The sequence below is a fragment of the Ursus americanus genome, chromosome X (genome assembly GCF_024610735.1).
Source record: "Ursus americanus isolate L20-20 chromosome X, mUrsAme1.1.p, whole genome shotgun sequence".
Taxonomy (NCBI): Eukaryota; Metazoa; Chordata; class Mammalia; order Carnivora; family Ursidae; genus Ursus; species Ursus americanus.
In genome coordinates this window covers 27,322,256-27,346,759 of record NC_142164.1, presented here as the reverse complement: position 1 = coordinate 27,346,759, position 24,504 = coordinate 27,322,256, and the positions used below count along the sequence as shown (strand labels likewise).

General features: G+C 36.5%; 1 long non-coding RNA gene across 1 annotated transcript in view; it reads left to right on the top strand.

Annotated features, from left to right (window-relative positions):
- The window catches only part of LOC123796542 (uncharacterized), a 119,322-nt gene that overhangs the window by 52,986 nt on the left and 41,832 nt on the right, over nucleotides 1-24,504 (top strand). Inside the window, exon 3 of the long non-coding RNA XR_006780770.2 lies at nucleotides 20,459-20,618. This is a non-coding gene — a long non-coding RNA (uncharacterized LOC123796542). The remainder of the gene's footprint in view (nucleotides 1-20,458; nucleotides 20,619-24,504) is intronic.

Below are 24,504 nucleotides of genomic sequence, written 5' to 3'. Positions count from 1 at the left end.
GTGCTTGGAAAACTCCAGATCTAAGTAAGGTTACAAAACTGGAAGGGAGGGAACCACGAGTCACTGATCACTTTCTATATGCCATGTCCTTGTATTTAATTCTCACTGCAACCCTATCAGATCGTTGTTATTCTCATTTTAAAGAAGAGGAATATGTGGGGTGCCTCACTGGCTCAGTTAGTAGTGTATGCATCTCTTGATCTTGGGGTTGTGAGTTCAAGTCCATGTTGGGTGTAGCGCCTACTTAGAAATACAGAAATGAGAAAGAAAAAGAGGAAGAATATGAATTTTGTTAAATCTAAGTAACTTGCTCAAAATTTTATAATTGTAAATTGACCAATCTTAGATTGGAGGTTAGTTATAATTCCCAACACTTGTTATAATTCTATGTCACATGCTATCTATGTATAAATTCTTACAATTTTATAGAATAGGTAGAACTACTGTTTTCCAAAAGTACTTGGAGACTCTTAATGAAATATGTTGACATGGCTAAGCTTATATATTATCCTATTTGGGGAAACTTAAATATAATCAAAAACAAGAAAATAGCAGTGATTATAATAGTTTGGGGGTGGGAAGAAGGAAAATCAGCCATGACTCTGTTTCTTAAAGAGTGGAAAGTCCTCCAGGTACCACCAGTGTGTATATGTATTAGCTGGTTTGATATAAGAGGGTGTATAAATCCAGTCTACCCATTTCTGTCCAGTAAAATGTGTTGACAATGGATATAGTTGGATTGTGTAGACTACTCAATCAGATCAACCCTCTGGAGATTGCTTCCTTTCTCAGAAACAGTTTATTACAGTAGTTAAAAGCCTTGTGGTGGTATTGCCTATACTTTTGTTAGAAATTGGCCAATTTACTTATAACGTTCAGTGAAACTGATCATTTGGATCCTGTGGACAAATTGATACATCAAAGTAGTGGTGTAACAGGATTTGTCTCCATTGTAGGAATGTGGTGTTCACTTCCTTTATACACAGCTTCAGCCTTAAGAGCCTGAAGTAGGAAGTATTGCTTTTGTCATTTTTTCTCGTTCTGTAATACAGGTTGTGTAGGCTTTTGAGATAATATAATAAGGAATAATAATACATCTGTTTTCTGATGTCTTCTGGGGAGCTATGTTGACTCAGTATTGCCTTGCCTACGTTGGAATTGCTCAAGCGTCTGATACGCCTTGGACTCTGAAAAGTAATCTTAACACATTCCCAAGAAAATGGAATCCTCTGGAATAGAATGTATTACTGTGAATGGAGTCAAAATCACAAATAATCTGCATTGAATATCTGAAGAAAGGATGTATGGAATAAATTACAATGGAAAAGCTTAGTAATACACACTGGAGAATGATTTAAGAGAAGGGTGGAAAAATGATTATTTGTTTAATTTGGATAAACATGTTTTCCATTAGTGCATTTAATGAGAATCCTTAAAATGGAATTGGTGGTGATAAATTTAAAAATAGATTAAAGAAAATATTTTGAGAAACATAAAAGCAACTTGTGAGACTCATAAATACAGTTAATGAATTGCAAATAAGGATGAAAATATCAAAAAGTATAATAAGGTTATTAAGGAAAAAAATGGGAACTTTTCTTTTTCTTTTTTTTTCAAGTAAGTTCTACACCCAACATGGGGCTTGAACTCATGGCCCCCAGATCAAGAGTCCCATGGTCTACTGACTGAGCCAGCCAGATGCCCCATAATTGTTGCTTTTAACACGCACACAATGTCCAAAGTAACAATTGATGTCTGAATAGTTACTGATATATCCCATACCTCCATACAGTTGACCTGTTACGTGGAATTTACTGTATTGCTAGTAATAACATCTTGACTTCTGAGAAAATCACAATGTTTAATCCATAATCAGGATTCTGCAACACATTATTTTGGGCAGACTTAGGAAATGCCAAGACGATGGTAGAATTGATTGATTGATTTTAATTTTTTTTAAAGATTTTATTTATTTGCCAGGGAGAGACACAGCGAGAGAGGGAACACAAGCAGGGGGAGTGCGAGAGGGAGAAGCAGGCTTCTCACTGAGCAGGGAGCCTGATGCGGGGCTCGATCTCAGGATGCTGGGATACTGACCTGAGCCGAAGGTATACGCTTAATGACTGAGCCACCCAGGCGCCCTCAGAGTTTATGTTTTGATCAGGAATTAGGGTTTGTAGAGGGAAGAATTTGAGGGTGGGGATCTATTATTCCTTTCTTCAATAGGAGAAGTTAAAAAATAAGCTGTTCTTATCTCAAGCAAATCCCACATTTACTTCTTAGCTAATTTTATCTAATGAACAGTTTTCACAAAGGAGCAACTCTTCTCACCTGGCTCTTTAGACTTTCCTTCCTTCCCCGTTCCTTCTCTCGCCCCTTTATCTTTCTCAGAAAAAATTTAATAAGCCTCTACTATGTGTCACAACGTTTTGCTAACCCCTAGTAATTTATTGATAAACAAGAACATAATACATGCCATCTTGGAGCTTATAGTGTCATTTAGAATACAGGCAAGTAAATAGCTTCAAATACGGTGTTACAAATGCTAAAATAGAAGTACAGAGTAATATGTAAAGAGAGAGGGAAAGCATCTGAATTTCAGGGAAAGCTTTCCAGAGGAAATCAACATGTAGATTAGATATGAACGGATAAGTAGTAATTAGCCAAGAGAACAATGGAGGAATGAATGTCATTTTGTAGAAGAAGCAAAATGTGAAAGGTATGAAGTTGAAAGCAAGCACAGAACCTTCAGGAAATGAAAATTCAGTCCTGGGTCAACGAAATTGAAATTTGAAGTAGTAATAGATAAGACTTGGGAAAGAATAGTATAAAGCCATGCATGATACTCTAGACTTATTGCAATGAGAAACCATTCAGTTGTTTTATTTTATTTATGTATTTTTAAAAATGTTATTCATTTATTTGGGAGAGAGAGCATAAGAGGGGAAAGGGCAGAGGGCGAGGGAGAAGCAAACTCCCCGCTGAGCAGGGAGCCCGATCCCCACTGGGATCATGACCTGAGCTGAATGCAGACACTTAACCGACTGAGCCACCCTGACACCCCATTGAGTTGTTTTAAGCAAGGAAGTGGCTAGACCAGATGTATATATGTATTTATTTCAGATGCATGTTTTATTTTATTTTTTATTTTTATTTATTTTTTTTAAGATTTTATTTTTATTTATTTGACAGGGAGAGACAGCGAGAGAGGGAACACAAGCAGGGGAAGTGGGAGAGGGAGAAGCAGGCTTCCCACCAAGCAGGGAGCCTGATGTGGGGCTCCATCCCAGGACCTTGGGATCATGACCTGAGCTGAAGGCAGACGCTTAATGGCTGTGCCACCCAGGTGCCCCACTGATGTATGTTTTGAAAGTTGACTGTTACTGCTGTGTGCAACATAGCAATCCTAAAATGGAGTGGAAAGAGAAGGGAAAACATGCATGATCCACTTCAAAAGGTGTTAAAACAGTTGTTGTGACACATAAATGAAGGCATGACTCAAGTTGTAGCAGTGAAGATGGATTCAGGATATTTAGGTGTTACAGCTCACAAGATTTGTTGATGCATCAGCTAGCACACACAGATGGTGAAGAGTTCCGATGGTGACTAGGAATGAATCTTGCTTTCTGTTGTGGACAACACGGTAGGTACCATTTTCTGAGAGGCAACACTGTAGGATAATGATTATGGAGTTGCAGCAATGAGAATTTAGTTTTTCCAGTGAGACATACTTTCGGAATTATTTATGAGGCTATTGGATATATGTGTGTGGAATATAGAGGAAAATTTGGGATACAGATGTAAATTTGTGAATCATTAACATAACCGTGTGATTGAAGCCGTATGAATTGAGAACATACATTGAGAGTATGAATGGAGAGTAAGAGCTTAGCACAGAACTCTGAGGAGTGCGCATTCATATTTAATGAATGGCCTCATTAAAAGTACCCATCCTAAGAGACTGAATAGAAGAAGAATCTGGAGAACATGGATTTATGGAAAGCAAAGAAGTATACCTAGAAAAGGAGGTGGTTTCAACAGTACCAAAAATTTCTAGGATTAGTATTACAAAAGGATCCATTAGATTCAAGAACAAAGTTGTCTGTGATTTGGGCAAGAGTTATTTCAGCAGGGTGAAGAATATGGAAACCATATTGGAGTAGATCAGAAAGTAAATGGGATTTTAGGAAGTGTTGATTGTATATCTGGGGAAGGTATATGTATACCAGGGGCCAATGGTGGTGGTGGATGTGTTTGTCCTAGAATTCTGCCTACCCTTCAAGAAATATTTGCCTAAATCAAAGTCACAAAATTTTTCTTCTGTGTTTTTCTCTGGAAGTTTCATCTTTTAAATTTTATGTTCAAGTCTATGATCCATTTTGATTCACTTTTCATTCATGTTGTGAGGTTCTTTTGTTGTTGTTGTTGTTTATACTAATGTATATTCAATTATTCCAGGACTATTTCTTGAAAAGTCTATTCTTTCTTCCTAAAATTGCCTTCCTTTGTCGAAAATCATTTGCCCATTTTTGTGTGAGTCTGTTTTGGTACATTCTATTGCATTTCATTCATTTGTCCATCTTATGCCAGTAAATACACTGTTTTGATTATTATAGCTTTATAATATTGATGTTTTGACTATTGTAGTTACTTTGCATTTGTATTTTATATGAATTTTATATTCAATTTGTTAATTTCTGTATAAAAGCCTACAGAGATTCAGATTGGAAATTTTTTTTCATGATTTTATTTATTTATTTGTCAGAGAGAGATAGCACAAGCAGGGGGAGCAGCAGGCAGGGGGAGAATCAGGCTCCCTGCTGAGCAAGGACCTGGATGCGGGACTTGATCCCAGGACCCTGGGATCATGACCTGAGCTGAAGGCAGGCACTTAACCAACTGAGCCACCCAGGAGTCCCTGGATTAGAAATTTTTTTAATGTATATATGAATGTGGGGAGATTTGACATCTTAACAAGATTGAATTTAATCACGAACATGTTCTCTCTTCATTTTGTGAGTTTTTCTTTATTTCGTCTCAGCAATGTTCTGTTTTCTGAAGTGTACTGGTCTTGCAAGTCAGATTTATCCCAAAGGATTTCATATTTTTCATGCTTTTTAACAGTATTGTTTTTAGTTGAATTTTCTATCATTTATTTGCAGAATCAATAAAATTGATTTTTATTTAAACTTCTTTATTTTGAGATCATTGTATATTAACATGCAATTTTAAGTAATTATACAAGTACCACGTATACTTAACCCAGTTTTCCTTTATGGTAACATGTTGTGAAAGTATAATGCAACATCACAACCATGATATTGTCATTGTTGCGGTGAATGTCTACAATATTTCCATCTCTAAAAGGATCCAACATGTTGCCCTTTTATATAGCCTCATTGACTCCCATCTTTTCTTCCCACCGCCATGCCTTCTTATTTCCTGGAAACCACTAATCTGTTACTCTTTATATAATATTGTCATTTGAATAATTGTAGATGAATGAAATAATACATCATGTAACCTTTTGGACATTGGCTTCATTCGTCATAACTGTTTTCAGATTCATCCAGAAATGATAGAATTGTATCAATAACATCTGTATTTTAGATGTATATTATTATCACAATTTCTCTTTCCTTCTATTTCTTTTTCTGAGATCATAATATTAACCAGGATGGACAGACTAAAAGAGTAGTCTTGTGACTAGTAGTAGATGGTAGTTTGAGAATTATAAATGTTATCTCAGGGGACATCTGGTTGGCTCAGTGGGTAGAACATATGACTCTTGATCTCTGGGTTGTGGCTAGAGCCCCATATTGGGTGTTGAGATTACTTAACAAAATTAAAAAAGTAAACAAAAATCTTAAAAATAGTTATCTCAAAACTTCAATCTGTATCCATTGTAGTTCCTACTTTTCACTGTTTTTATTAAATTGTATTGTATTGTTTGTGTGTGTATGTGTATTATTGGTAGTTTACAATTTCTTCCATATAAATGGTAGTGGAATAGTGCGAACTTCTTTGGGCATTTGTCAGATTTTTCAGGAATTAGAAATATGTACAAGCAGCAGGCTTTTCTTCAAGTGGATAAGTATAATTTCACACTTTCCCAAATCTTCTCTCTTCATTAAGTGTAGTACCAAGATAAGTGAGATAAAAATGTGATGCCAAATAGGAAGACTTTCATTATGTTTTCACAAAAGAGTCAATTTAGAGAGAGTATTCTATGGACTACTAGAATAATTGAAGTCTTAGGATGTTTATATTCAGGATGGATACATCTCCCTGTTGTTGTGTTTTTAAGGAACATTTCACCTTCATATCTAAAGCATTAAAATACTTCCTAGAGACAGGAAAATGCTTCCTTAAGCCTTTTCTCCCCCTGGGTTTTTTTAGAGAGAGGTGCTATGGAGTTGGGCTCACACCCAGTATTTGGCATATTGCTTGTTATTCTGCAAATTTTATTTAGTTCTTTCTGCGGAGCAAATCACCAAGCGGAAACTATTCTAGTCTATTTTCATTCACAGTGCCTGACTCTTTTGATAGGACTAGGTAGCTAGAGTGGTACTGGATGCAGGGATTGTAGGGATAAGTGTATAAATTCAAATATGCATACACATTTATGCATTCTGGTTAGTATTAGTATTAATGGTTCTCAATTATGTAGGCTCATTGGATCTAAGTTGTTAGCATCTTGCTACAAGTGGAGAGGGAGTCCTTTTAGGGAGTATGGTCCAACACACTGTAATATTAATAGTTATACTACATTTAGGGGCTTCATATTGATTTTGAGGAATTCTCATTATAACTTCTTGGGTCACTGTTACAGGGAAGGTGGATATGACAATGCAATGGTTATAATGCTGACAATTATTATTATTTATGGTAATAACAATAATGGTGATTAATTTATATATTAATTCTTAAATTACATATATGAACCAGCGAATTATTTACATCAACCAGTGTAAAAATATGGATGTGAGTAGTGGCAGTATGTTTATCAGCCCAGTTTAATGATAAAATTTGGGTTTACATTGCTTAAAAAACTGACAATGTGCCTAGAATATACTTCTCATGAGACTGAAGAATTTTTCTAAGCAGTTTATATTCACTATGAGAAGCTGTTGAGTTCATATATTTCCTAAGAATTCTGGGAGTTTTTATTTCCCCGATTTTGCTTTGAATATTAATAAGTGAGAGATTGTATAGATTAGAGATGGAGAGATTGCATTAATGAATTAATATACAAATGAAAGAACTGAATACAAAAGAATTCAATTTTTCCATAACAGCTACTATCTAAAAGATGACTTTGGTATAATGGAGCTGGAGTTCAGAAGGGAAGGTGAATTTATGGAAAGAAAAATGTCTGGATGTAAAAGGAAAGAATGAGTCAACCTTCCAGGTGTTTTAGACTAATTTAGACGGTAAATGAAAGGGGGTGGCTATTTGCCATTTTGCACATCCTTCATCAATGAGTCCAGTCCCTTCTGGGATGAAATTTTCACAGAAGCAGTTTTAGAATTTATTCTAGGATACCAATATTTCAAATAGTCCACATGCAGCTTCATTCCTAGGGTATGTGAGTCTAAGGATTCATGTATTTGAAGATAATCTTCCAGGCAAAATTATCCTTTTAGACACTAATTTCCCACTGTGTTTTTGTGGGGGTGTTTTTATTGATGTTAAATTTATCTGTGCTAAATATTTAATATAAATAGAATTATATAACATGTGACATTGTATCTGATTTCTTTTACTTAGCAAGATGTTTTTAAGGTCATCCACATTATAGCGTGTATCAGTACTTCAATCCATTTAATTGATGAATAATATTTCATTGCCTGTGTATACAATTTCTTTATCCACTCATCTGTTGGTGGATATTTGTCTTGTTTCTACGATTTGGCTATTATGAATAATGTTGCTATAGACATTATTGTATATCTTTTTAGTATCTGCTTTTAGTTCTTTTGATTATATACCTAGAAGAGGAATTCTTGGGTTATATGGTAATCTTATTTTCAACTTCTTTTGAAACCACCTGTTTTCAATAGTAGCTGTTTATTCCCACCTCCAATGTATAAGAGTTCCAATTTCTCTGATTGATATTGGAATGAGAGAGGTTTTTTAGCAGGATATACTCACAGTGTAGCAGAAGTGAGACTTGTATCCTTTTCTTTTCAATTGAAGCCCATTATTTATTATACCATTTTGCTACTCCGACAATACCCTTTTGGAAACAGAGCAATAAGTATTTGTGATTTGTGGTTATGGAGAAAAGGCTTTTGTGTATATTAATGATGGAATGAAAAGAGGGATTTGTCTAGAATTCTATCATTTGTCAGGCTCTCTTAACTTGCATTTTATTGTTGGTTAAATATCATAATGATTGGCTGTCTTAATATTGATGTCCAAGTGTCCTACAAGATAATTCACATACCATAAAATTTACTCTTTTAAATTGTTAAACTCAGTGGTTTTCAGTACATTTAAAGAGTCATACAATTATCAGTCCATCTAAGTTTAGAGCAGTTTCATCATCCCCCAAAAGTAACTTTGTTCTTGCTGATAGTCACTCCCCATTTTCCCTTCCCATCCAACCCCTGGAAATGATCAATCTATTTTCTATCTCTGTGGACTTACCTTTTCTGGTTATTTCATGTAAACGCAGTTGTACAACTTCCGGTCTCTATTACTTGTTTTTCACTTTCATTTGCCTCGTTGCTTATGATGTTGAGCATCTTTTCATGTGCAAATTGGCCATTTCTTTATCTTCCTTGGAGAAATGTCTGTTCACATCCTTTACACATTTTAAATTGGTTTATCTTTTTATTGTTGAATTGTATGTGTTCTTTATATATTCTGGAAGCAAATGCCTTATAAGATATATGATCACAGAATGTCTTCTGTCATTCTGTGTGGTGTCTTCTCTTTATGGTTTATTTTGAAACACAAAAGTGTTTACTTTTGACAAATTCCAATTTATCTGTTTTTTCTTTTGTTGCTTTGCTTTTGATGTCATATTTAAGAAATCTTTGAACCAAGTTCTGGTGATTGACCCTTATTTTCTTATACTAAGAGTTTTAATTTTTTGGCTCCTACATTTAAGTCCATGATCCATTTTGAGTTAATGATCGTATATGGCTTGAGGTAGGAGTTCAAATTTGCTTTGCAGGTATCAGGAATTGGCAGGTGTCAAGTTGATAAATTAGTACAGCAAACGAAACCGAAAATAACAATCAAGACTTTATTAACTTATTGTGATAGTATAAGTAAGAGGCCAGAAAGGAGATGCCAGCTACTCACAGTGTTCCATTTTCCCTCACAGAGGCACAGGACATGGGCAAATTTTTCAGCAAACATTGGCAGTGGAGTGCTAGCTAGTGTGGTGGGTCACCTCTCAATCAAAAGGCTTCTGCTGTTTTATGGACCTGAGGGCTGGGGAAAATGAGAGGAGGAAGTGCTTGGAGTAGGAAAGTACTAATTACTGGTGGTCAAGCCTTTGATAAAGAAGTCTCCACTGAGGCGCTTTGGATAGGAATACAGATTGGCATTGGAGAATGGCCTTTGTTGGGGGCTAGGTGACTCAGTCCCTTCAGAGCTTGAAATGCATTGACTGTGCAACAAGTCTGGTGGGTAGAATGCATGAGACTAGGTCATGAGACCTGGCAGATAAGGTCTTAAAATAATTGCTTATGGTGTGGGCTGAGAAATCATATATAGTATTTTCTTCCGGAGTCAGCGTCCTCTCCATGAGGATACCATTTGTCCCAGAAGTGTTTAAGGAACCATTCCTACCCCGTTGAATCATCATGATACCCCTATTGAAAATCAACACATTGTTCTAATTATACTACATTGGTCTATCCTTATGTGGTACTACACTGTCTTGATTGCTGTAGCTGTGTCATATATGTTGAAATCATTTGGTTTGTTAGTCTTCCAACTTTGGTCTTCTTCATCAAGATTGTTTTGGCTACTCTGGGTCCCTTGCATTTCCATATGAATTTTAGGATAACCTTACCAATTCTTAAGGATCTTCTCCATCATAAAAAAAGAAATTATTTTTTGGATAAAAATATTACATTTTGTATTTTTGAAAACTATCGCCTCGATGCATTGCATATGATAGCTTTGTTCACAGAACATTTGAGTACCTTGCTTGATTTTCTTCTGAGGGAGAGGGACCTTTTTTGTTTTTGTTTCTGTTTTTGTTTTTTAATTTCTAAAAGATTTTATTTATTTGAGTGAGAGCGTGAGTGAGCACACAGAAGGAGAAATAGGGAGAAGGAGAAGCAGACTCCTTGCTGAGCAGGGAGACTGACGCAGGGCTTGATCCTAGGACCCTGAGATCATAACCTGAGCCTAAGGCAGATGCTTAACCAGCTGAGCCACCCAGGCGCCCAAGAGGTGTTTTTGCTAAAGAATAATGGAAAAGAATCCGTGAGATCATGGATTAATTCCAAAAACATATCTCGTCACTTTTTATTTAGAGTTTTTTGTACATTTATGTAATGTAAAGGCATCTGAAGAAATAGTAAAAAAAAAAAATACTATTTACTTAATAGAAACGAGAGAAACCTTGAGGGAAAATTGTTAATCAAATGCAATATTCTTTTTATTGAAAGGTAGTAACAGTATTTAATATAATATAACAACTTATATTTACTTCATTATTTCTAACTTTAGTCTCACAATTTCTGATAAGAAGAGAAGACCAATATTAATATTGAATTTCACACAGATGGGAGTTGGAGTTCTCAGATTTGAAGTGATTTGCCCCAAGTCACACTGTAAACCAGCAAGTGCCCCTGAACACATTTTTCCTCATCAGAAGTAATGGTTTTTCCTCTGAACCATCTGTCTTTTTTTGGATACAAATTATAATTTTACGCAATACAAAAATATGTATTTGAGCTTAGAAACAATTACCTGAGATTTTTAATTCTATAGTAGTCACAGATTTAACCACTTGATGCTGTTCGCTCAGTTCTTTATTTGTATATACTTTGACTAGTCAATAACTTTGAAGAGCTTAAAATCCAGCTGTGTAGATTTACATGAGTATTTGAGGCAATTGGAGGGCAGAGTACCTAGTGAACAAAAGAAAGGTAATGACATTCATAATGCTTAGTGGTGAAAATGCCATTGGGGTTAATAACAAAAGCTTTTTATTCAGAGACAGCAGTCTAAAAGCCAAGTATTAAATATATTGACACATTGGTTTTAGTAGATGTATCAAGCAATATGAGGTTGGAGTCTCCCTCAGGAAAGCCAATCACCTATTTATTCCAGAATTTTCAGTGACCAGCACATTGCAATGTTTGGAGTCCATGCTCAGTGATATAAGTTGACTTAATCGAACAAATAAAGCATCCCACTCAGGGACAGCAACATGTCTTTTAGAAAGGTTAATATACGTGTATTGTATATTGTGTTAAGTTTGGCATGGAGAAGAGTGTTGAAAGGACTTGAAGTGTTATAATATGAGGTGATTTTTGATAACACATTCACTGATGTGGAAAAATTGTACAGTCTTTCCATGACGTTTGGTTCTAACACAGAAGAGCTGTTTATTTCTCAAATTCTTAGAGAGTAATGTCCGGATTAGACTTCAGATATAAATCTGTCTCCCTAGGAATAAGCTAAAAATCTCCATTTCCTCCAGGCCATTGTTTTCGTTCTTTCTCTTTTTTGTAATTCGCTCTCAAATATTGCCCTCTTCCGAAAATAGTTGTATGTTGTGCTTTGTGAGATGAATTTTAATAAACAATGAGCAATAAAGCTAAACCGACATTTTAGATGGCTAGGGCTAGCTTTAGTGAAAACACAATAATGTCTCGAAGATTTATATTCCAAATAACCTAGCCTCTGATAGCATGAAGCAAAGCTCCTTGGATGTCCCTTAAAGAATGTTCCATGTGACAGTCCTTACAAATGCCAGGGCAACCAGAAGCCCAGAGCTGAAATCTTTCTTTTTAACCTCCGGGCAATGGAAGACCCAGGAGGAAGCAAGACAGATTGTGAGGTGGAGAGACAAATTCTTTTCTAGGAAAGAACGGAAGTTGATCCTCTTGTCTCTCAGTCACATCAAATAAATACAACTTAGAACTTGAAGTAATATTTCAAATATGATGTTCTTTATTTAGCTTTAGTTTACTTTCTTCCCTCAGGGAACCTTGAGAGCTATTGATTATATCCAGTTTATGAAACTGTGATGGTGGTTTTAAAAAGCACCTGTGTTAACTTACATGCTTCTAAGCATAGATTACCTTTTGAAGGTTAAAAAACAAATAAACAAACTTCCCTAAAATTATGAGCAGTTTGTTTTACTTAGGCAGCTATTAATAAGCTGAGAAATATTAAAGAATAGAGACTGGGCAGGAAGGATCCTTCCTCATTAGCTGCCCGTTTGTAGTAGCTGTTCACAGCAAGAATGTGAAACTGATGTCTAAAATGAACAGAGGCGAAATATGGAATTTCTCCTTGAGAATTTAGAATGACATATGCTGTTTTGATTTCTGCCTCATGGTATGGGATAATTTAGAACAGAGAAAGGGGCTTTATTCTTCTATATTGGCTTTAGCCCGCTATCTTACAAATATGTGCTATTGGTGAAAATGGAGTTAGTATGAGGAAGTACTCATTGTGGCTTGGGTTAAATTCAACCCCAAGTTTCTTGGCCTTCCTGATTCTCAGTAGAATATGTCATCTGTATATGAAAGAGAGGTTTTATCTTGAACTATGTGAATTGGTGATCCCATTGCAGACAATACACCTATGTATTAATTTTATACTGGATAATAGAGAGTGTGCAGTATACGAACGGTTTCAATCTGGCAATCTTTGTGTTTATTTTGGCATGTACATACAGATACATTGCTTGAGCAAGAGTATGTTGACTTCCATATTGCTTCAAAGAAATGGAAGTAGATTTCACTTAAAAATCCAGATCTATGGCTTCCTTTAATTTGAGGATATTGGCCACAGTGGTTTCTTGTTCATGTTGGCAATAGTAAGCTAGAGCTAAGAGTTATTACCTTTCCTTCATCAGGAAGGGCAGGAACTCTACAGATTGCTACAGCCTCCACCAATTTCCATTTTTAACACCCAGTCCACGTCATGTACTTATCTAACCATTCTTGCCATTCTAAGTAACTGTGTTCGAGAGTCCTAGAAACATCGCTATGTGGATAAAATCTATCGTGAATTGAGTGAACAATGAAAATTACACTAATATTTAAAGAAAAGCAATTGTTCTCATTAAGCACATAATTTTTCAGAGCCTGGAACCAATCACTGAATCTCGGCTTGAATACAGTATTGCTTCCAGGTCCCTAGAAATTATCTTGCCAAATCCCTTTAATTTAGGAATAGAAAATCTGAGGTTCAAAGAGTCTAAGCAACTTGCCTAGGGCTTTATAGTTAATTTCTAAGACAACTGATATCTGAAATACTAGTTCATGGCTGTTTTTAACCGTTCTGGTACTTCCAGTTAATACACAGATGTGATATATTCAAGTAGTACGTGGTTCAATTTCAACTTTATTTTAATGGCCCAGCTTTACATTCTGTCTCTCCTCTGAAGTCTTTCATGACTGGTCCAACTTTTCAGGGCTTACCCCAGTTCATCCCTCCTTTGAACTATTCTGGTATGTATAACCTGTACCACTCACCTGGGTACGTACTCATTTATCACCTGGCACGATTACTTAATTCCAGTATGAGGTTTTGAGTTCCTCAAGGGCACAGCAGTAGTGTATACTTTTCTCCACATTAGCATCCAGCACTTGGCTGAACACTTATTAAATACTTGATTAATAGCTGTTGGGTTGAAATGAGTTGAACTGAATATCCATGGCTGCAGCACAAATCAGGAAATTTGTTTGCTCGAGTGTGCATAAAATAGCCAAACCTCTCTTCGGAAGAGTAGGGTCCATGCTTTAGCTGAGATGCAGCTTTTGTTTTTTTATCCACTAGCCACTGCCCGACCCCGGTCTCTGAGCTATCAAGAGATATTCCTTTGCGTGGAAAGATAATCCAAGGATCTTTGATGTATAACTTTACAGTGGAGAAACCTAGCAGAAACTCTCTTAACTGTCCTTTTTTGAATTTACAGTTTCATAATACCTTTCCCATACCATTTCACAGGCTATATCACTGTCTATCTTGTGTTACAACTTTCCAGTTTCTATTACAACTGTTGGTGGCAATTTAGACCTCGTTCAATAAAAAGGGTTAATCAGGCAAGGAGAGTAGTAGATGAATATCCAAATCAGTGATAATAGTGCTAGATTCAGAAGCTCAAGAGAGCCCAGAAAGTCAGTTCGCAGCATTTATGAGGGTATCCAGTGAATATATACATTATTTCCCATTTGTAGTTTCTCACCTCGAGCTCAGAAGTTAAATTCTTTGCTTCCCTGAAGCTGTTGGACCACTATTAATACTTCATTGAAGGTTAATGGAAATATAATCAAACATGGGAACATACCTATTTTTGTTTTTATATTTGGCTTGTTTTTTTTTTTTTTAAGATTTTTAAAATTTATTTGACAGAGAGAGAGAGCACAAGTAGGGGAAGTGGCAGGCAGAGGGAGATGGAGAAGCAGGGTCCCTGCTGAGCAGAGAGCCCTAAGTGGGGCTCCATCCCAGGACTCTGGGATCATGACCTGGGCTGAAGGCAACCACTCAACCAGCTGAGTCACCCAGGGGCCCCTGCTAGTTTTGTTATATGTAAGGTAGATGCCCTGGCATTGCTTAGAACCAGTGGATGTCATTTCTGGGGATAACGTTAGAGAATCTTCTTTGGTTTGCTTCTTTCATCCCCTCAGAATAAGAAAATTTTGTTTGCAAGCCTGTAATTTAAACAATTCCCTGTTCAGTAATATTTTGTCACAGCCACAATTTTTTTTCATGAAAAATAAGATACTTAATTCTTTGGATGATGTATTTCAGTATTAACTAAAAGCTGAAATGGCGTTCTCAGCTAATTAGAATCTGCAGCAAATTTGGGAGAGAATCTTTCATAAGATAATGAATAATTTCTTTGACTGGCTTGTGATGTTCAATTCTCTGTGGAACTGACAACTACTCAGTATTGATACTGATAGCCCATTTCAAATGTGAAATCGTAAATACAAATAAAAGATTTAAGACCTCCACTGTTTGATATTTTTGAGTCCATCCTGTGAAAATGAAGACTGCCCTATCATGCTGTTTGCAATGAATCTGACAGATGTTGACCATGTTTATTAAAAAATGACCTGTTTTACTTCATTACTTCTTTATCAGAGAAATCTGCCATCTCCTGGTAATTTAAAAACGTATCTTAAAATTTTGTAGAAAGATCCTCCTGTTTCTTAGTGTAGGAAGACTTTCGGATCAGTGCAGTTATTTATGAGTTTACTGCAAACTGAAGATGTGCCCATTTAGGCCATCCTTTAAAACTCTGTTAGAAGTATGAAATGATTGATGGGAAACTTTGGCATTGGGGCTTAACTATTCTGGGCATATGTATGGCTAATGATGTAGGAACCTCTGAGACCTCTCTGCTTCTTTCATTAGCCCTGAAGCCTTGAAGCTCAAGTGAGCAGAAAATGGAGAGACACCTGAGTCAGAAAGGCCAAAATATAATATAAATGAAGAAATTGTGACTGTGGGACAGATGGTAGCAACTTAGCTTGACTGGGTTTATTATCTTCTTTTTTTTTTTTTAAGATTTTATTTATTTATTCGACAGAGATAGAGACAGCCAGCGAGAGAGAGGGAACACAAGCAGGGGGAGTGGGAGAGGAAGAAGCAGGCTCATAGCAGAAGAGCCTGATGTGGGGCTCGATCCCAGAACGCTGGGATCACGCCCTGAGCTGAAGGCAGACGCTTAACCGCTGTGCCACCCAGGCGCCCCTGGGTTTATTATCTTCTGTCATCCTTTTCTTTCCATCCACAAGCATTTATCAATTATTTACACTATTCTAGGCAGTATTGCATACTATTGTTTAATCCAGCTCCTAGATGTTTGAGATATGGAGATTAAAGAGTTGTATGCTTTTAAGGGAGACAAAATTGAGTCAGGAAGATAGACAGAAATTCACTGTGACATTACGCTTTCTGTTATTGGTACAGCATTAAGTGTTTGGGAGTGATTTGGGTTCCTTGGACATAGTCATGGTAGAGGTCTTCATGCATAGTGCATGGAATAAAGTACGAGTAGTACTAGCTAAAATATAATGAACACTAACTAGGTGCCAGGCACTCAACTAAGCCTTTAACATGTACAAATGTCCTTAATTCTCAACGGCAATCCGAAGAGCTAGATACTGTTATATTAATTTAACGAAAATGAAAATGAGTAGAGAGATTACATAAATTGTTCAGGGTCACCCAGCTAGTAAGCTGTATAGTAAGGTTTTGAGCTCAGGTAACATGATTCCAGAGACTATGCTCCTAATTATTATACTGCACTGCCTCTAATTAAATGTTCGTTGATATAATTGTTTTTATTATGCATATTCTTTACTTGAAATGCCCTTGTCAATTGGGTGATATCAAAGTGTGTGTGATTTTTCTTTCCTTTATCCACTGATGGACATTTTAGAATTTTATGATTTCTATGCCATTGTGGTGTAAAGAAAATTATGAGTTGTTTTACATTTTATATGATAGTGGTGATGACAACAATGATGATAGTAATAGTTACTAGGTGCCGGACACTATCATAAGTGCTTTACATTTTTTAACGCATATATCCTCATGACAACCCCACAGCGTAGGTACAATTAACACCCATTTTATGTATGAGAAAATGAGGGTAAAGATGCTAACTTACTCAAGGTCATATAGCTAAAAAGCAGCAGAGTAGGATTCATATCCCTTCCTCTTCCCTCCACAGTGTTTGTGCTTAACTCCCATATGATCCAGTTCATGTAATCTTGATAGTTCTGTCATACTGTTTTTTTTGTTTGTTTGTTTTTTGTTTTTTAGAAAGTTGGGTGATATTTACTATCCTCCATCTCCCCCTGCAATGTTATCTAGGTCCTCTGTGTTAGTACATAGCATGGTGATATCCAGAAAGTAGTGTGTCTGGAGGTTGTCCACACACTCTTCCAGTTCCTTTCATAAAAAAGGCAGATGGTGGAGATCTTACTGGGACTGGCTTTTTAAACCATGGGTATACTGGGGGCAGTGTGAACAGTAGTAGCTATGAACAGAAGGCTCAGAAAGTAGCAACAGATATATATTTTGCATCTGCTCTGTACAAGGCAATTTCCCAGCATTGAGGATTGAGCATGAAACAGAGAAGATTCTCTACCATCATGTAATTTGTATGTTAGTGGAGAAAGATGAACAATAAACAAATTATTGCAAATGTTCTAGAGAAAAGTAACCAGGGAGTAGGAATGGGGAATGTAATCGAGGGGGAGGCGATGGTATAATTTTAAATAGAATGGTTAGGGCAGGCCATCATGTGAAGGAGATGTTTAATGTTTAAAAAGGTGAGGGATATGTCCACACAAACACTTGCACATCAATGTACTGCAGTGTATATAGCAATATTATTCACACTATTCAAATAGTGCATTACCAAATGCCCATCAATGAATAAATGGGTAAATAAAAAGTTTATGTCTATATGACTGTATATTGTACATAGGAATGCTTTCTTATGTATGCCACAATATGAATGAACTTCAAAAATGTGCTAAGTTAAAGTAAGGAGTCACAAAAGGCCACAGATTTTATGTTCCATTTATATGAAATGTAGAGAATATGAAAGTCCAAAGAGCCAGAATGTAGCTTAGTGGTTGCCAGGATCTGGGGAGGGAGAGTGGGGAATGGTTGTTTTTGTGAATGGGGTTTATTTTTGGAATGATGAAAATATTCTGAATGTAGATAGTTGTGCTGCTTGTACAACCTTTCAATTATGCTAGAAAGTACTAAGATATACACTATAATGTACTGACTTTTTAATATGTAAATTTTATCAATTTTAAAAACCTCAAGACAATATTTTATTTAGCCACAGTCCATGTAAATTTGGCCATGTGTGCTTAGTTTAACTTTAAGGGCATCCAGACTGCCCTTGGAAGTAAAAGGTGGTAGAAACCCAGGGCCCTTCCTAAGCTGATGCCCATCCTTCAACAGTAAAGGCCACCAATCTTGACTCTCTTGAGTATTGTGCTCTTTACCCTCAGGTGGGCAGATCTTTGAGAGTCATGATGTCACAAAGACCTCTCAGAACATTCCAGCCATCTTTGAGCACAATACATACATCTGTAACAGGGTTGAGTTTCTAGCTGAATAGTATCCTGAAAAGAATAGAAAAGAAAAAAGAAAAGAAAGGAAAAATATTCTGACACAGATGTTTCTCTGTTGGTTGAATTCCCGAAAGTTATGCCTTGGTGATCTCTTCTTTCAGGTGAGATCCATAGTTATAACTGCTTGGCCTAATCTGTAATGTACAGACTAAGGAGTCCATTGTTGTCTTAGAGATCTGGCTAACCCCAGTCCAAATATAAATTCTCAGAGGTAATAGATTGATGAAAGTATAACATTCATGTATTTAATAAAAAAGGAGCTAGATGGGAGTTTATTAAGAAATACTTGCTTACAAGTAAGTTACGTATCATTTTTATACAGCAGTCTGTTCACATCATGTATAATCTATACTACCAATTATAATTGTGGATACTCTAATGTTGAATTTATACTTCAGTACTTAAAAGTTAATGTTCCTGTCTATCAACAGATGAATCGACAAACAAAATTTTAGTGTATCTATACAATGCAGTATTTTCACCTGTAAAAACGAATGTGAAATACTGTTACATGTAAAATATGGATGAACCTAAGAAACAGCATGCTAAGTGAAAGAAGTCAGACATAAAAGGGCACATATTATATGACTCCATCTGTATTAAATGACCAGAATAGATAAATCCACAGAGACAGAAACCCAATAAATGGTTGCTATGGGTTGAAAAGATGAGGCAATGGGGAAGTTCAAGTATAGTAAGTATGAAGTATCCTTTTGAGCTGTTGAACAGTTTCTGGAATTATAAAACGGTGATTATTGTGCAGCTCTGTAAAAATAATAGTAAATACTGAATTTTACACTTTAACAAGGTGAATATTATGTAAATTTTGTCTTAATCAAAAATACATTTACAAAATGAACTTCCCCAAAATGGTGAAGGAAGTGAAGGGCAGAGCCATACCAGGAGCTGAGGAGAGTTCAAGACAGAACAAATAAGCAGTTCGAAGACTTCAGAGCCAGAGCGCCCCTGGCATGTTTGAGGAATATCAGGTGGCTAGTGTGGATATAGTAGAGTGCTCAGCAATGACAGTAGTAACAGGAGATGAGGTGTCAGAATTAACAGGGGGCCTTGTGGGACTTGTAAACCATTTTGTAAACTTTGACTTCGGTAGTAAATTGCCGTATCATTGGAGATTTGAACAGAAGAGAAGTAGGGTCTAGGTGTATGGGCGGCTCGGTGGGTAAAGCATCCAGCTCTTGATTTCCGCTCCAGTCTTGAGATAGAGTCCCCCCTCATCGGGCTCTGCGCCCAGCGTGGAGTCTGCTTGGCCCTCTCCCTCTCCTCCCCCCCCCCGCTCTCTTGTTCTCTCTTAAATAGATAAATAAATAGGTTAATAAATATAATCTTCAAAAAGAAAGAAAAATATGATCTGACATGTTTTTTAAAAATCGTTCTGCCTTTTCTATGGAGAAGATAGTGTAGGAACACAAGATGTGAAGCAAGTAGACTAATTAATGGCGCTTTTACAATAATCCCGGTAACAAATGGTAGTTTAGACTTAACAGTGGAGGGCGTAAGAAATGTTGAGATTTGGGTACACATTTTTGTAGTTTGAGAAAACAATTCCTGATACGCTGAATGGGGAATGTAAGAGAAGGAGAGAAGTCAGTGATGACTCCTACTTTTTTGGCCCAAGCAACTGAAGAGTGGAGTGAACTTTAACAATATAAGGAAGTGTATGGTACCAGCAGCTTACCCATAGAATTGAACACATTGCTTTAAACATACCTATTAGTTATTTCTTCCAACTTTCAGTAGGCAGTTGCATATATACAGCATACCTATATGAGATACATATTGGTATCTCTTGTGATTGTTAATACCCTGGCAATACCATTCTTTCTATATTTTAACATATCCTCTGTATATGGGTCCTAAGTTCAAGTGTGAAAGGTGTGGATCATTGATAGAATTTGTGCATCTTATTATCACACATACATAAATATATGTTTTTTAAAGCCATGTGTGTGTGTTTCTCAATGGATTTATTCTGTAATGTGTAAAGTGTATGGATTGTGATAGAGGAAGTAGGGTCTTCTAGCAAGGCCCACATATCAAACTCTGACTGTTTGAGTTGAATGGTGTTGCGGGTAAATTAGTATATTTTTTAAAGATTTTATTTATCCATTTGACAGAGCAAGAGAGCACAAGCAGGGCGAGTGGCAGAGGGAGAGGGAGAAAAAGACTCCCTGATGAGCAGGAAGCCTGCCCTGGGGCTCGATCCCAGGACCCCAAGACCATGACCTGAGCCGAAGGCAGATGCTCAACTGACGAAGCCAACCAGCCGCCCCAAGGGTAAATTTTTTAAAAATGGTATTTTTCCTGCTGCCAAGGGGGAAACTGATCTTTTCCCCTCTGTTTTTCAGTACATTTCTGTGAGTAACCTATTGTTTGTGACTCCTTCTTTTTTCCCTTTGATATTTCTATAGATGTTTTTAAAGTCTAGCTAAGCCTCTTTTGAGCTTTACAACCCAGGAGCATTTTTCTTGAGGAGACATCTCTTGATGTCTCAGGAGCATGTCTCTTGAGGAGACATTTTCTGGGAGACATCTCTTTGAAAATGTAAACATCAAGGAGTATAGTGCCTCTCTCTCCCTGTCACTGTGGGGATGCCTTACTCTGAGCTTTAACCAAATGCTTGTCCTAGTGATAGAAGGTTTATTTTTCCTTCATACATTGGCAGTTAGCTAAAACAAATGGCTGCCACAATGACAGGTAAATTTGGGATGAACTAAGAAAGAATGTATAACGAGTGATGTTGTAAAGTCCTCTTACAGGAAGACAAGTTATGGTTACTCATGAAGATATGTATGTAATGGATTATAACTGCTTGGTGATGTATATGGTGGAATTTCTTTCCATCCTTGTAAGCTCCCTGCAGATCGCCTATGATGCACATTGTAATCTGCTTTAGTGCTTATTCAATAATAAAATGGTTTTCTCTCTTTTCTATATCTCATGGAGAGCGTTCTCTGCCTGACATGATGTTTTTAAAGTGCCCATCATTGGTAATAAAGGGGAAAAACCTTGTAATTTTAAATTTTCTGTGGGTGCCTTTTAGTGTTTACTGACACAAAAAATAAAATAAAACTTAGAAGAGAGACATGTTTATATAGCATACCACTGTATAGATTGAGTTTCTAAATGTGACAGACCCCCAAAGTGGCAGTTCCCCTCCTCCACACTTTAACGCTCTCCCAGTTACAGATTGCCCACTTGGCCACTGATTCTCTGAAGTAAAAAATCTGTGGATATAGGTTAGGAAGCCTCTTCACTCAACAGCAGTAAATTATTTAGAACTGTTATTTTACAAGTTGAGGATCGTAGCAAAATGAATCTTTTCTTAGAGCTTTTAGTGGTAGCGCAAAAGCTAGATAAACAGGCAGTGAAAATACGTTAAGATCAAGTGGTATGATCAAGGAATTACGGAGTGCTCCGGTAAAATGAAAGAAGGGTATTTAATAGTCTTTGAGAGTCCTCGGAGTCTTCCCGGAGGAAGGTTGTTTTGGCTAAGTGTTAGCATTAGGAAAAACGATTGTGAGGTGGTAAAGGGTATGCCAGCTGTGTGCACAATTCCGGATATGAGAGAGGAAATAAATATGGGTGGAGCTGTAACCAGTTTAGTATAATTAGAGCATGAAATACAGCTAAATAAGGCTGGGGGTGGTTAGTGACAAGAGACGGTACTTGCACTTACACACCATGTTAAGGCATTTGAATTTCGCATGTTTGGGAAGTCTGAAGGCAGACATAGGATGGCATTTTCAAAAATGTGCTTTATTTAGAAAGATCAGTACTGCTGCAATAGGAAGAGTAATTTTGAATCTGAAAAGACTGCATGCAGGAAGACTTGATATGATGCTGTGGCACAATTCATAAAATCCTTGTTTTGATGAGACTTCGAGGTAGAGGATGAGGCAGAGGGAGGAAGTATAATGCCCACTGGCACATTGTTCCCCAATCCCCATTGTTAAAACTCCTGCTTTTAACAAATTGAGCTCATTTGGGCATGTTCCCCGCATTACCCACAGGTATAAGAAACACAAATGATACCTGGCAATGGGATGGCCTCCCCCTTTTCGGAGAAACATGAGCTACAGTCTCATGTTCAAATTCTCTTTTCACCTGAGAGACCATAAGGAAATGCGTCCTACTTTCTATTATATTTTGGAGCATTTTACTCTTTAACCACTCAATCTCAAAATGATTTAAATGCATCCTCTTTGAGGGTGATGAATTTCCTTGTCACCATCACAGATGCCTAAAGACAGCCTAAAGCAGAATACACTATCAAATAAAAAAAAAAAATAAGGAATACTAATTTTTACCCAAAGTCCTCATAAGCTAGTATTCTCTTGATTGTTACAAATGTAACAACTGAGGTAGGAGAATTTAGAAATTGGTAAGAATGTTACAATCTTAATACATGTTTTAACCTGTTAATATTACATTTTTATTTAATATATTTGGGTACTAAGAGCAGAATTCTTCCTATATGACATAGGGTGATAGAGAAAATATTTATTGATGCTAAAAATTATTCTCAGTTGTCCAGAGTATTTAGACAACATTATTACTCTGTCATTTTATCCATAGTTCTTAGTACGCATAAAGTACATATCTAACACTATTTCTTTTTTTTTTTTTAAAGATTTTATTTATTTATTTGACAGAGATAGAGACAGCCAGCGAGAGAGGGAACACAAGCAGGGGGAGTGGGAGAGGAAGAAGCAGGCTCACAGCGGAGGAGCCTGATGTGGGTCTCGATCCCATAACACCGGGATCATGCCCTGAGCCGAAGGCAGACGCTTAACCGCTGTGCCACCCAGGCGCCCCTCTAACACTGTTTCTTAAATAAAGGTAAAACATATGTACATTATCAATTACCAATAACATCAAAATGATGCACTTTAGTATACGGAAAACCCAAACTAGACATAGCATATCTTGGTTCCTCCTAAGTCAATATGCACTGTAGAATATTTTAAGAATTTTCATAGCAATTGAAATTGTCCAGTGTTTTAGTTATAAATGAAATGTTATTAAGTAATTTTATCTTCAGTTCAGGATAGGCCCTGGAACATTTGTTTTTTTGTAAATCCTTTTCATCACCATGAATAGTTGTTATTTGTCTTTCCTAGTTGCCAGGGTGCCAAAATTACACTTGAGTATCCTAATGGCTTGGTTTCAATAAAAGTAATTATTTCTTGATATTTGATTTACAAGGCATATTTAATCCCAGTGCTAAAAAAGTGCTTTATTAAATAATCAGTATTTCCAATACTTAGAATATTTTAATGCTCATCAACCATCCTCAATTGATTCAGGAATTTAATTTGAAAATTGACGTTCTCTCATAATGAAGGATTGCGTTGCCGCTAGGATTACTTTATTCAGCGTTTTCTCCCATGCTAACATATATTTTGTTAAAATGGTACACATTTATGCAAACTTGACTTTGCAAGAAACAGGTCTTAAATAGTCATATATATCTCTTTAGTTACAAATATTATATACTTTATGCAGTCATCATTTTATACTATTCATGGGTTTTATTTTTATTTCTCTAACAATCATACTTCTAAAATTAAGGCTATATAAAAGCTTTTAAACAAAATATCAGATTTGGTAATGGTTTCTTTATCAGTCAGGGTCCTGTCAGGAGACAGAATCTAATTGAATGTTCCAAGATACCTGTTAGAGAGGAATACTCAGGGATAGGAGAACTATTGAAGAATCATGTAGTTTCTCAGGCACCAATCACAATGGGATGCCATTACCACACTTAGGCCTTAAGGGCCACATGGAGAAAATGGTGTTACTGGAGCTTAGAGAGAGTTTGGAGCTGTGTAAGGAGTCCTGTATTAAATGAACTGTGACCATGGAAGAATCACAGTTAGACACAGGGCCATTAAGTGTGGGTAGATTTCATAAGTATGGGGATATCTCCTATATGACCTCTCTTCTATCCCTTTTTCTTTTCTACCTTGCCAATCTTCTCCTGTTGCCTCCTAACTAAATGTAATAAATAAATCAATGCAACCATTAAGAGAACTCCAGTAGTTCTATTAAAAGAAAATAGTCTTCCAGGAGCACTGAGCAGGTCAGAAAAAGGTAGAAAGTGCATTTGGGGAAGAGGGGACAGGGACATACAGAGAATAGGAATGACATCTTCAGAAGT